This window comes from Candoia aspera, chromosome 2 (assembly GCF_035149785.1).
Source record: "Candoia aspera isolate rCanAsp1 chromosome 2, rCanAsp1.hap2, whole genome shotgun sequence".
NCBI classification, from domain to species: domain Eukaryota; kingdom Metazoa; phylum Chordata; class Lepidosauria; order Squamata; family Boidae; genus Candoia; species Candoia aspera.
Genome location: NC_086154.1, coordinates 111,688,326 through 111,700,494, shown reverse-complemented (window position 1 = coordinate 111,700,494; position 12,169 = coordinate 111,688,326).

Below are 12,169 nucleotides of genomic sequence, written 5' to 3'. Positions count from 1 at the left end.
GCTTCAGATATTCACTAGTTATTTTTCCCTATTCAGTTACCTACCATTTAAAGCACGGATGCATCACCTTTGTGGGTTAAGGGCACAAGTAGCTGTGTGGAATGCCCTGAGAGCAATAAGTCTGCAGGGTCAGAAAGGAAGCGAGAGTGGCCAAAGCAAACGTGGGCCTGTTGCGCAGAAGAACCACGTTTTTCTTCAACTCTGTTTGCTGTTTTCCTATCAATTGGTTCCCCATGCCTCATAATCCAGATTCCTCCAAAGTGTCCAGCCTTAACCACCATTTAATGTACTTACCAAAAATTGGCAGCAGCTACAGAAGGGACTGGAGATTTCATGAGCTTGGAAAGGGCATTCCTGCGGTTTCTGAGCTGCAGGTTGCACACTCAAGTGTTAAAGCAAGGATGGAGAACCTCATAAGCTTCAGGTGCCTGGACTAAAAATTCCTGTCAGCTCCAGCCAAAAGCTCCAATGGTCAGGTATAATGAGAGTTCTAACTTAAAATATTTAATGCAGGAACAGGAAAACGATGGTTCCCCAGGTGTGATTGGAATATATCTCCATGGCTGACTGGATCTGGTGGAGATTAGAGTCCAGTACAAGTGACCCAGCCCTGACTTAGACCATTTACATCTTCTTTACATGCTATGCTTTCTAGTTCACCCATTTCTTTCTTTGGCTTAACTGCATGCAAAACTGCAGCTACTGAAGGCATGGGAGTTAGGGCATAATTCATTTTGTTTTTACTTTAATATGACTTGACCTAGTTCCCAAAGTAATATGCAGATCAGCTTCAATTATCATTTGGTTTTCACACATCTTTGAATTTTGCAATTAAAATATGCACATCAGGGAAAATTAAATATAAAAAAGACACTGTTTCCTGGGCACAATATGTGTTGTTGGTGGCAGTCTTTCAAATGCTAAAGGTTGGCAGCTCAGATATTTGAAGGACCATCTCAGCAGCCAGCAGTACTTGCCCAACCTTGTCTGAGCTTAGATGCTTAAGAGCCTAACCTCTCACCAAGTATCTGGGTGAGAGGTTAGGCTGCTAGTTCATGAGTTCTAGTTCATAACTACAAATCCAGTTCATGATTATATGTCCACGAAGCATTTGAGGTTGAGACCGAGCGAAGACTCACTGAAGAGGAGAAGCACCATGAGACAAATTACTAACTGAAGCAGATGGAATGATGGGGTACCAATTTGCTCATGGAAAATGAGAAAATATTTTCCTGTCAGAGGGTCACCAGCTGGATCCAGGCCAACTGCCTATTCCTTTTGCTGGGAGAGATGGAAAACTGCCTTTTTGAAAATCTAGATGAGACTGATTCTAGTATTTAGCAACCTAGAAGGATGTGTATATGTGAGCTGTATACATATGTCAAACCAGTGTTTCTCAACCTTGGCAACTTTAAGATGTGTGGACTTCAACTCCCAGAATTCCCTAGTCAGCCATGCTGGCTGGGGAATTCTGGGAGTTGAAGTCCACACATCTTAAAGTTGCCATGGTTGAGAAACACTGTGTTAAACACATATCTTGCTAAGCTGTATGCTTATGTAGAGTTGTTCTGAAGCTAAAAGGTAGAAAGTAGGGAAAACGTGCTCAGTTGGTAGTTTTTTGTCTGGCTTTCTACTGGGAGGGGGAGCTGTTCACAAAAGGATGCAAAACACTGAGAGAGGCTGGGAGCCAAGGCAGTGGAACTGCTTCACTGTTCTGACAACGCTTGGCTGAAATTGCTTCTTGCTGTCTTTTAAGTGAATTAGGAAGGGGAAACACCTGGAAAGCTGCATGGTCGTGCTTCTTTCAACCAGATCCCACAGACCTGTGCTTGTACCCCACCACAAAGCTCCATAAATAGAATGAGGAAAAAGGTATTTTAGTGAAACCTGCTTACCAAAAAGATGTGTAGAAAAACTCATCCAATCTTTTTTCATAAGAATCATTAAAAAAGAATTAATGTATACAACAAATTTTTCCTTGAAAAGGAAGTGAACATTTTAGCCTTTTCTACATTGAAGCAGATGAATTCAAGGAAACGGTTAACTCCTTCCCCTCCATTTTTACATGTCAGGACCTAAAAGAGCAAGGCCTGTGGCCAATTTCTGTTTCAGGTAGCAGTTTTTGCAACATCTGACCTAGGACTGCAAGTTGAAGAAATGCACCCTCTGGCCCTATCCATCAACCAAGACTTCCCCCTTGTCCAGAAAGAAAATAATCTAGAAGGAGTTTGCTGGGAGGATGGCTTCAGCCCATCCTGCAGCACAACTGTTTTTTTTTTTACTCTTGCCCTAGGACCAGAAAATGGAAAGGCAAGACATTTGGGCCCTTCCATTGGCCACCAACTGTTCAGCCAAGAGTCCTGGGAAAGGAAGATCAGAATGACTGGCCTGCCCTGCCTTTTCAGACTGCCCACCTGTGTCAACACATGGCTCGCTACTTCTTTCTGTTTCTTTTTCTCTTCACCCTCCCCGTTTCTGTTGTGGGTCTGTGTCTATTTAATTTGTAACTTTGAGATTCTCTTTGTAAGTCAGGTAAACACCTAATGATGTATTGACCCAGCATGCTAACCTTGATAGTTATTCAATTTGGTTAGCTTTTTAAAGACTTAGCATGTCATGCAAATACACCTTAGTTATTTTATGGTTCAAAGGTTGTACAAATCCAGAAAATGGGTTGAATGAGTACCCAAGTTAAGTATGTTGCGTAAATAGCTAGGCCTGATGCTTTTTCCTTTTACTGATGTGAGACAATCTCAGAGACAAGTGTCTAAAATCCAAATATAAATGCATACATTAATAGTAAGAGCCCAAAGTTTAAGAAGAGACTCTCATGTGGGAACATCAGATAAGGAGAGCAGAGCTAGAGAAGCTGTCTCTTGTGGACAGCAAAGAATGGCTTTCCTTTTCTCAAGCTGGCATAGTGACACCAGATAGATTGGAGTAAACCAAGACATCAAGGCTATGATTGTTTCTATAAATAGGCAAGTCTGAAAGCATATCTTGGATACTTTAGGCCTATAAGCATCTCAGAAATCCCATTCTGGGTTTGGTGAAACATTTTCCACATTTAGGTAATCAGGCTGCAACTTATTAGCCTTTGGAAATAAAAGCTTCCCCCCAATCCCTTGGGGCAGTTAAAGATCCATGCATCTATAACAGAAGAGATCACACAGTGCAGAGCTTCAAGGAAGGCAGATGCTGTAGATTATGAAAACAGAGGTCAGCTATACGATTTATCATTATATGCTGTTGCTATGAAAATTAGGTGTAGAAAAGGTTACCTATTAAAAAAAGAAGAGAAAGTTAGCATGTATTGCATTTTTCAATCATCTCTATTACAGAAACAACTAGGTTGAGGACTGATGTATATCTGCAAAGAATCATGGAAAGTTGGAGTTCCAGGAAGCAGGTACAGGTCTTTAATAGGATTTTACTATTCCTGGTTCCCTTGAGAGAAGCTCTCATATCCAAAAAGTGTTTTGCTAAGTGCCATCATTAGTTGAATAAATTGGTTGGGTTTATATACTGCGCTAACATGTACATCATTGTTACAAACCACAATGGCTGGATTTAGACATACAGTAGGCTGAGTCACCAAACCATATTATAACTTGGCATGATATGTGAAGCCCCATCAGTGTATAGAGTTAGCCCAAGCCACCTAGTTGTCCAAGACAGATCACAATGATAAATTAGTCAAGCTCACCTTGAAGGAGTTTTTGCCTCAGCACCAAAAAGTATAATTGAATTGACAGTATTGCTTCTAAAGAGATTTGGAGCCAGCTCCCCAACACTTTTCCACCCAGATTTTAGACAGACTGTGGCTGACCTCATCTGACATAAAAATATATTTTAAACAAAGAGAGACACTTGGTTGGGTTGTTATGGAACAGCTCTCCAAATGTTAGCACATCTGATGGTTCTGAGGTTTGCTGGCTGGAAATGACCTTTCTGAAGGTCATAATCTCCTGGATGTCTTAAGGTAATGAGATGTGATCTGGAGCCTTTTGAATATTTTGGAGTATAATTCCAACAGTTCCTTACCGTGGCCATGCTGGCTGGGCCAACTGGGAGTCAAAGACAAAAAGATCTGGCTTTCTGAGTTAGAATGTGGAGGCTCCTTTAAAATATCTCACTAAATCATCCAAATCTTCTCATACCCTCCTGCTGGTATGAACTGAATTTCAAGAGTGACAGAGAGAACAAAAATCAGAGCCATGAAGGAAACAGGTGAAAGAAACATGTGTCCATATCTCTGGGTTCTGAGGTGACAATTCTATACAGAACCAATAAATTAAGTGGTATGCTGGACTGAAAGATTAATATGGTGTGGGTTCCTTGGTATGACAGAAGTTATTCTAAAAGTCCTTGGAGGAATATGTGTATATGGTCAATTCAAACGAACAGACTTGTGTTCCTTCCATCTTTTAAATTAAGCAACCTGAAAATCCTCAAAAGGAATACCTCTCTCTGTTTATGCTTTGTTGAAAAGTCCTCTTGGTGGACTTCCGGTGAGGATCATGTCAAACTAGATATCTATGAAGGAACGGGGACAATATTGCCGCAGAGAATGGTGGCCACAGGGTGAATGCTGGCCAGAAAAATCTCTTTGGACAAAGGAGAGATCATGAGATTGCCCACTTGTACTCCAGACAGCTGCTCCTCAAGAGTAAACTGCAGGAATTGAAGTTTTTGCAATCAGCTCATGAGTCAAGTGAGTGGGAGTCTAGGGATTCCAACTAAGCTCACAGCTGCAATGTAGCCTATATGGACATAAAGTTCAGCCGAACCTCACTTCTTAATCACTTTTGGAAATTGCTTCTTAACTGCTTTTCAACTATTAAGAACCTTCTGATCGAAAAATCTGATAATATGCACTTTAATCCATAGCTAAAGGAGTTTTAAAGATAAGTTTGAGGACATTTTAAAAACCCTCTTTTTTTTTTTAATAAAAAGGAAAAGGGTGATTAGAACATTGATTTTGGAAAGTTATAAATGGACTAAGGGTCCAGATTATTTGAAATAAGATTTTGAAATTTATCACAAGAATCCTTCCCATGGGAAAATGCTGTTGTTTTGAATTCTTAAAAGAAAACATGATAGGATGGCAATTTGAATGTTGGACACTGCAGGGAACCAAAAGGAACTAAAGATTACAATTAAAGGGGAAGAACACTTAAATTTAACTCACAAACACAGAATGGAGCAAAATATTTTAATATGGGATGTATTGGAGGATATTTTTGAACAATGGACCCAGAAGTTAATTTTATTTTAAGAGTGTCTGCCTCTGTAGATAGACTATGTTTACAAGATGTTATGGAAGAGGAACAAGTTTTATTGGACAAGACTGAGACTGATTTGAAAATGAATTTAAAAATGACAAGCTATAAGAATGATATGGAAAAAGATTTACAAATGAAACCAGCTGATGTCTTAATCATTACAAGAGATACACAAATGGCAAACCAAAACACTGAGTTGGATAACTTTCTTATATTGGATTTACAAAAGAGACTTGTTAAAGGATTTTGTGAGAAAGGACAAAGAAAAAATGAAAAGAAAACAAGCTCTAGGACATTATTTGAAGGGATTAAAGATCAAGGTTGTTAAAAGTAAAGGGAAGGAATATAAAGTGGGTTTATTTGATCAGGTTTACAATTGACATGTTGTTATTTCTGGTAACCTGTAAACCTGACCAGGACTGAATGACAAGGCTTTAAGGAACTGTTTATAGTTAAGAGATGAGATATGGGATGAAGAGATTGCTTGTTGTATTTAAGAGAAGGTGATAAGTTGTTAAAATTGTTTATACTTTTGGTGATGAAGGGGGAAATCATTTCTTTATATATTCCTTTTCTTTTTCTTTGCTATATTCTTATTTTTTTTCTTTCTTTTCTGTTTATATTCCTTTTTTTCTTTTTCTGCACTATTTTTCTTTTTATTCTTTTCTTTTTTGTAGTTTGTATTAGTTTTTATCTGTATAATTGTAATCTTTAATAAAATTATTGTTTAAAAAAAAGTCCTCTTGGCATCCCACTACTGGGAACAGAACTTGGTGTGGAGACCCGGAAGACTTCTTTGGCCGATTACGCAATGCCCTTCCTCTAGGATCAACAGACACTGGTTTTGTAATAGCAGCAAGTGAAAATCTGGCTCTGTCCCCAGATTTCTGAGTTACACTGCTATACTGTCTATCCTTCTGAGTCATACTGAGTAGTTTGCTCAATATTTAAGTTCCAGGTGGTTTATATTGTATTATTGTTTTGTTTTCTTTCTTTAGGATAGGTTATCAATACTTAACTAAATGAGTTGCAGAAAATGACTTTGTTGTTACCCAACTAATGCGTGATGGCACAGTGAAACAGGAGGGATCTTCTCCATTTCATCACGTAACCCACTCACTATGTTGCTGAGTTATTTTTAAACACAGATTTAGTCTAACCCCAAGCTGTTCAAGTTTTTAAAAATCATTTGGACTGAGTCCTGAAATTGAACAGTATGATCTTATCTATCCCCAGGAACCCTGCAGCACTATTTTGAAGCAATTGAAGTTTCTGAACTGTCTTCAAAGGTAGGTCAATGTCCAGTGCATTACAGTCATGCAATGAAGATGTTACTGGAGTGGGCATGAATGTGCCTGGACTAGATCCAAGCTGCTGTAAGTTCTTAAGGTGATAAAAGGTGGTTCTTGCTATCAAAATTATTCATGACTGTAATGATAGTAATGGAAACAGGAACATCTCCAAATTTTGTGTAGTCCCAGATCTTTCAAAGAGCATGAAGGTCTCTCCAGAACAGGTCGAACGTGACTCACTTGAATCAATAGATCATTCCTGACTAATTGCTCCTCCTGAGCTACACAAAACTTTAGGCCCTCATCCAGACCACTCCTGTACTCAGGTTCCAGTGAAGGACACCCACTACCTGAAAGGAAAAATCAGAGATGAAAAGCTGGTGTAATCTGTACTCAGTTGCTATCTCTGAGTCAGTGTTTTTCAACCTCAGCAATTTTACGATGCGTGGATTTCAACTCCCAGAATTCCCCAGACAATATGTGAATGAAATGTAATGAAATCGAACTCTGAGGAGCTCCCAACACAACTGCAACAAAACAGAGCTGAAGTCCTCCAGCCATATCTTCTAAAAATGGTTAGTGAAATAAGGGTGAAACTTTGTAAAGTATTGCTCCAACTCAGATAATCAATCTGATCCAGATGGGCTGGAGAGATTCAAAAGAATCAACAGATTGCACTTCCTTTTCTCTTTGGCTCTTCCCCTCAGTGAAGAGGATCCTGTAGGGTGACCAAGGCTGCTCCTGTTTCAGATCAGGCATCAAAGCAAGAAAGCTCCATCCAGAAGTGCCTGAAGTTGGCTGGCAACCACTAATTTAACAATCTAAGCCAAGAAGGGGATGATAATAAACAGACAGTCATTGCTAGTACAAAACATGGAACCAATGTCCCTTTTTGCCAAGGGAAGCACTGTCCTACTTGCTTCTGAAGTCTCCTCTGGCCGTTTCAATAGCTGGAGGGGCTTCTGTGGATGTGCAACAGACGGAATGTCATGTTCGCCGTTTCAATGTCTTTGATACATCGTAACGTTTCGCATGTCATTAGCTGGATGCGTGTTTCATCTTTCACGGGAGGATGGGAGTATTTATCTCTTGGCTTTGCTTTGGAATGTGTTTGCGTTATCTGCTGTGTTCAAGGTTACTTTCCCAGGCTAGCAGGTCTGACAATTGCTAGCACCTGGGACGGGCGGGGCTGTTGCCAGGGTGGCGGGGTACGTTCGTACCGAGGGTTTTAAGTTTGTATTTGGCGCGCTTTTGCTCATTCTCAGCTTTCTCTGTATTTGTCCTAAGTTCCCTAATAAATCAGATTTCATTTAGCAACCTCTTGTGAGTCTGAGTATTTGGGCTGGGCATTCATTACATAAAGCTGAGAATCTAAGATCCCAACTCCGCTGGCCCCTTTCCAGGAGAGGGCAAGTTGTCTAACCCTGTGAGGGAGAGCGCCAGCGATGACCGAACCCGATATCGTGCTGATGGAAGAAGGGGAGCCGGACTCGACCGTGAGGCGCCCCGACCGACCATCCCAAATGGGGGAGCTGTCAGCTATCCTGGAGGAGGTGAGCTCTGAGTCGGAGGGTGAAGCCGGGGGCATGAAAACCGCCCCGGAAACTACCGTAACCACCCCGGGTGAGCTGGTCACCTGGGATGAGACCCAAGGGGATGTCTCGGTGGCGGGGGGTCCATCCTGGAGGCAGAGGTACCCACTGTCCCCTACAGTGATCCAGGTGCAGCCGAAGGAGGGCTCCCCCACCCCGGACCGTATCCGGGTGTTGGAGTCAAAAATGGACTCATTAGAAACAATCCTGAAACAGATGAGTCTAGACCTGAGTTCGTTGAAAGAAACCCGGGAAGGGTCAAGTCAATGGCATTCGACCCCTTCGTCCCATGGGCAGTCCCCGGAGCAGAGACGGACAGCACGTCCGTGGGAAGGGGAACAAGCGGTCCGGGTGGAAGTAGCATCACCGTCCGTGCGGCCGCCCCCAGCCCCCACGCCGCAGCTGGCCAGGGAAACGCAACCCACCGAAGCCCCAGTGGCGGGGCGCAGCCCGTCGGCAGGTGGGATGAGAGACTTCCCTGTCAAGTTTGATGGGGATCCGACAAAACTCTCGTTTTTCCTGACAAATGCTAAAGCATACATGGAGGAATGGGGGTCGCTTTTTCGATCGGAAAAAGCAAAGATCATCACCATTACCACCAAACTGAAAGGGAGGGCGGCAGACTGGTATGTCCAGATGTGCCAGTCGGAAGCGCCCGAGCTGGAGAAATTCAACGAGTTCCTCTGGGCGTTGAGGCAGCACTTTGAGGATCCCCTGGCAAAAGAGAGGGCAAAGCGAGCTTTGAAGGAACTCAAGCAGGGATCGAGATCCGTGGCTGATTACGCGCTGGAGTTTAAAGCGCTTTCCGGGAAGGTGGATGACTGGTCCCAAGCCACCATCATCGAGTTATTCAAGGATGGCCTGAACACAGAGGTGCTGCGCTGGTCCTTGGGGAGAGACGACCCATATACTTTGTACGAGTGGATCCAGCTCGCGGGAAGGGCTGAGCATGCCCATGAGGTGTTCGCCCATCAGAGGGCCGCGAAATCGGGGCGAGAGTTGAAACCCAGTCGCCCACCGAGCACCGGGGGACGACCCGGACAAAGAGCCTGGGAAGAGGAGCGAGAAAAGCGGTATGCGAAAGGGCAGTGTCTGCGATGTGGTAAGGAGGGGCATCGAGTGGCGGCGTGCCCGAAGGCAAAGGGGGAAGAACGGCTGGGGAAGCCGCCGACGAAGTCCCCTTCCCTGCCGAGGAAGCAGAAAGCGGCGGTGGCTGAAAGTGAGGGAGCCAGTGTGCCATTTTACGAGGATGAGGAGGAGCCCGAATTACTGCAGCCGGCGGGAAACGGCAGCCACCTGCTTTAAAGGGCGCCGCAGGGCAGGTGGTGGAAGAAGGGCGCAAGCCTACATCGGTGAGTGGCAGTTACCGCATTCTCACGGTGAAGTTAAAGTTCGGCTCCCGATCCAAGACTGTAGAAGTATGGGCCATGATTGATTCGGGGTGTTCCAGGTGTTTGATGCACCCCGATGTGGTAGCGGCTCTGGAGCTACCCACATTCCCCTTGCAATGACCCATCGCCTTTACACAGCTGGATGGGTCCATGGCAGGGGGCAAACCGGTCACCCATTTCACAGGACGAGTAGCCTTGCAGCTGGGCAGCCATCGAGAAGGTTTATCCTTTGTCGTGGCTCCGGTAGGGGGTCCCTTGGTGGTTTTGGGGGTGCCCTGGTTGGTTCAGCAGAATCCTCAGATAAACTGGGTTTATCGGACTATCACTTTTAGGGATGGATTTTATCAAGCGCCAGAAGGGAGGGGTACCCCAGAGGAGATGGTGGGGGTAGCGGCAGCTGCAACTCCGCATTGCCCGGCCTCTCCTTTGGAAGGTTTGCCGATTGAGTACCAAATGTTTGCTGATGTGTTTGGCGAAAAGGAAGTGGATCAATTGCCCCCTCATCGGAAAATGGATTGTGCCATTGAGCTGGTGCCCAACACCCAATTGCCCAAGCCAAATATCTATTCCATGACGCAAAAGGAATTAACTCTGCTGAGGGACTTTGTGGACAAAAACTTGGCGCGGGGGTTCATTGAGCCGGCCAATTCACCGGTGGGGGCACCAGTCCTCTTCCGCCCAAAGAAGGATGGGACATTAAGACTCTGTACCGATTTCTGTGGGTTAAATGCCATCTCAATTTCCAATAAATATCCTTTGCCTTTGATCAAAGACATGTCACATCTGGCGAAGGGAAAAATCTTCTCTAAACTCGATTTAAGAGAAGCCTATTACCGTGTATGAATCAAGGAGGGCGATGAGTGGAAAACGGCATTCAATTGCCCATTGGGTGCATTCCAGTATAAGGTGTTACCTTTTGGTTTGGCTGGGGCCCCTGGGGTATTTATGCAATTGATCAATGAAGTACTTCATGAGCATCTGTTTAAAGGGGTATTGGTGTATTTGGATGATGTATTGATTTATACTGAAACCATGGAAGAACATGTCTCTCTGGTAAAAAGGGTGCTTAGCAAACTCAGAACAGCACAATTGTATGCCAAACTGTCTAAATGTGCCTTTCACCAGACGCAAATTGACTATTTGGGGTATAGAATTTCAGATAAGGGCATTGAAATGGACCCTGCTAAGGTGCAAGCTATTGTGGACTGGGAAAGCCCTCGCACCCGCAGGCAACTTCAAAGTTTCCTGGGGTTCAGTAATTACTACAGGTTATTCATAAGGGGGTTTGCTGAAATTGCCTTGCCACTAACAGAATTACTTCGAACCAAGGGACTTGGCGATACTCGAAGAGTAAAAAATCCAGGGGCGCTACTGCGCTGGACGCCTGCCTGTCAAGCGGCGTTCGAGCGGCTCAAAGCGGCTTTTACCAAAGAGCCGATTTTGCAACACCCTGACCCCTCCAAACCTTTTGTGGTTCAGGCTGATGCCTCCGATTATTCCATTGGGGCACTGTTGATGCAGTCTGACGGGGCAGGATGCCTCAAACCATGTGCCTACCTGTCCCGCAAATTCTCTGAGACTGAGAGGCGTTGGCATGTATGGGAGAAGGAGGCATTTGCAGTGAAAGCCGCATTAGAAGCTTGGCGGCATTTACTAGAGGGGGCCAATCACCCTTTCGAGGTGTGGACGGACCATAAAAACTTGGAAGCTCTTAGCACCCCTCGGAAACTGAGCCCAAAACAAGTCCGTTGGGCTCAATTCTTCAATCGCTTCAATTTTCAATTGAAGTTCATTCCGGGGAAAAAGAATTTCCTGGCTGATGCGTTGTCACGACAACCTCAGGACTCCGGTGCAGCGCCAGAAGTGGTCAGCACCCTGTGGACGGCGCCCCAATTGGGTATGCAGGCTGTGACGCGCAGCCAAACGTGAACGCAACAGCCAACCACTGCGGACCCAGGGCAGCCGACTGTTTTGTCAATTCCTTCCCAGTTGCAACAAAAGTTTCTAAAAGAGTTGAAAACTGATACTTGGTTGCTTGCAAACAAAGACCATGTTACTTTTGACCGGGGTTTTGCCTGGAAATCTAACCGCCTCTACGTCCCTGAGAAGTTAAGAAAAGATGTGTTGCTCCGTTCACACGATGACAAAGTAGCGGGACATTTTGGGTTTGTGAAAACCTTGCACCTGGTTCGGAGGCAGTTCTGGTGGCCCACCTTACGCAAAGATGTCAAGGAGTATGTCTCCTCCTGCACGGTCTGCGCGATGTCCAAGTGTAAGGCGGGTAAACCTCACGGGCTGCTGCAGCCGGTGGCTACCCCAGCTTGCCCTTGGGATGAAATTTCCATGGACTTCATTGTTGAATTACCACCCAGTCAACGCAAAACTGTCATTTGGGTGGTCAAAGACTATTTCTCGAAACAAGCCCATTTCATCCCCTGCGTGTCAATTCCTTCGGCACGTCAATTGGCCCGCCTGTTTCTAGTACACGTGTACAGGTTACACGGATGTCCCTCTCGCTTGATTTCGGACAGGGGCACACAATTTACTTCGCAATTTTGGCGGGCGTTCCTCAGACTGCTGGGAACGAAGCAAGCCCTGTCCACGGCATG